Consider the following 2,872-nt stretch of genomic DNA (forward strand, 5'->3'; position numbering starts at 1 on the left):
GATGGCTGGGATGAAGGCAGAGCGCAGAGTGGCAAGCGCAGGCTTTGACCCTGAGGTATTAATGGGCCACTCCTCAGAAAGGCAGGAGGCCAACCTATAACACGTGTGGACGATGGGGTGGGGGTGGGCGGGAGGAGATTGAATGGAAGTGTGGAAGTATGGATATTGACAAGGTAAGGTCCCCTGGCCCTTCCCATTGCCTGGACTGGCGACAACAGCCTCATTGCTCGAGTAGGAAGTGGGAAGTAGTAAAAGCGACCAGCAACGGAGCTGGAATGCAGGGAATTTGAGACCTGAACAGTGGAGCCAGTCACATCAATTTAAAGAAAAGGGGGTTTGCCTGCCAATCACTGCCTTTAACCTAGCCTGATGTCTGCCACAGTGAGTCTTCAGTGGGCTGGACCAAAGTCCTTTCTGCGTTTGAGACCACTAGGGACAAGGACAGGATGGGGTTGTATGGGTTGCATAAATCACTTCATGGGCACATGAAATGTTTTAAAAAGTAGGCATTAGGAAACAGATGTTTTCTTATTAAATTCTTTGTTATAAAAAGGGCTCTTAGAGAGAGAGCATTTGTACTTTTTTGCAGTGGGGAGACTGAGGAAAAGAGCAGGATTTAAAGATGAGGTCAAAGGAAGAGGACACAGAAATGAGGCAAGAAATCCATTTCTGTGACACTTTTCTGCATCAAAAACAGCTCTTGATAGAAAATAAACAGGCTTTGATGTACTGAGAAGAAATAGAGAAGGAAAGAAGGAAGGAAATATGCCTATTTAGTCTATTTCTGTACAGTAAAAGTAAAGGATGTATGACCCCCAGAAGCAAAGCAAACCAATGTGGATCTAGTGTAAAATCCATTTCCCAGTTAAAATTCATTTCATGGAAATAACTTTTTTTTAAGTTTTAAAAAGCCAGTTTTACTAGAAACCACGGGGGTGTTACAATTACGCTGACACATGCATGTGTCCCACTGATCTTTCTGCAATGTGCTCTACACAGAGCTGCCTTTGAAAAGGATACGAAAAACCTCCAGAATGCTGCACCGAGGGAATGCTGCACCTAGGCTGTTGACTGGGGCTGGATATTGGGAGCACGTTATTGCTTTATTACAGGGGTGGGGGACATTTTTTCAGACTGAGGGATGCATTCCCTTCTGGACCACCTGTCGAGGGCCACATGGTGGGGTGGGCACAGCCAGAAGCAAAAGTGATGGAGTAATAAATGTAAATGTAACCTTTATGCAGTAGGCTACTTTCTGGACAGACTCGCCCACACCTCTTTCTGTTTTTCATCCAGGCAACTAAGAGGGATTACCACAGTTCAAGGACACAGTCCAGCCAGGCAAAAACACTCAAGGAGAGTGCAAGGTAGGACCAGTGAGGGCCATGACCAGGGGATGGGGAGACACGGCTGAGGAGGAGGTGCAGCCTGAGGAGGACATCAGAAGCAGACAGAGAAGCCTAAAGGTGCTCATTTGGCTCCTGGACCTGATGTCCCCTACCCCTCCTTTATTACAGTGGCTTTTTTAGCTTCCCTTTTGTGCCTAGACCCAGTTTCAAAGCACCAGTTATGACCTTTCAAACCCTACATGGCTTGAGACCAGGACACCTAAAGGGCAGGCTTCTCCCATACAAACCTGCTCCACAGTTAAGATCTTCTAGAGAAGTTCTTTGTCACATCTCACATTAGGACATAGAGCATTTTCCATAGCGGCAGGCAGGCTCTAGGAAATGCAAAGATCCTGTCTGTAGTGCCCACTATGAGCAGGGCCTCCAAGGCTGATCTTAAGGCCCACTGTACTGGTCTCTGACCATAAGAATAAATTCATTCATTCATTTATCTTAAGGCCCAAGCATATTTGTGCTGATTTAAGAGGTCCTTCAAATAGTTTGGTCCCACCAACCCATTTAGGGCTTTAAAGGTCACCATCAGCACTTTAAAGTGGGCCCAGAAACAAACAGGTAGCAAAAGTGGCTAGTACAGTATGGGTGCTATGTGCACCAATCTCTTGACTCCACAAGCATCCAGTCCACTGCATACTATACCAGCTGAAGCTTCTGAAGCACCCTGAAAGGCAGCCCCATGTAGAGCTCATTATAGTACTGCATTCTAATCTGGATGTAACCAGGGCATGTATAACTGTGGCAAGAATATCAAATGGATCCTATTCCCTCCCAACATGCAAGCACAGTGTGGTTATGTCAGTGCCCCATTGTAATCCAAATATCCCTGTGGCTGTACTGGAAATTAGTGTATTTATTTACTACATGCATATTCCACCCTTGTGCTAATGCACAACAATGTAAAATAATGACTTACAATCTAATAGACAGAAAGGGTAGAGGGATGGGGAGGAAAGAAGGTGGAAAGCAAATTAAGCTCCAAATTCTTACAAAATGTTACATAATTGTTATAATGATCAGGTGGAATGGAGACAGTTCTGAGAAGCCAGACCAATGGAGACAGCTTGGCTGTTTCATCTCGCCATCTGAGGCAGCCAGGTGTAAAGTCTGTTGAGGGAAACAATTCTGGGATGGGAAGAGCCCAAAGAGCTGTTGATTCCTGAAAAGCTGATAGAAGGGCCCCTGCTGTCTCAAATCTCCTTCTGATGGAACCAGGTGGAATCAGATGGAATGGCCACAGATTTAGACAGTTCTGAGAGGTAAGGTGTCAAATGGCAGAGCTGATGGAGGAGGTCTTACTATTGCCTCTCTTCCTCTGCAAAAATGTGTTTGACGAATCCACCAAGCTTTTAACCTAGAAAAATCACACCAGCAACAGAGGCCAGACTGAGAGGAGCCACGTTTGTGTGGTTTCCTCTACATGATCCAAACCCCTTCTACCATGGTTTATGCACTCTTCCTGAATAATT

This window comes from Rhineura floridana, chromosome 15 (assembly GCF_030035675.1).
Source record: "Rhineura floridana isolate rRhiFlo1 chromosome 15, rRhiFlo1.hap2, whole genome shotgun sequence".
Taxonomy (NCBI): domain Eukaryota; kingdom Metazoa; phylum Chordata; class Lepidosauria; order Squamata; family Rhineuridae; genus Rhineura; species Rhineura floridana.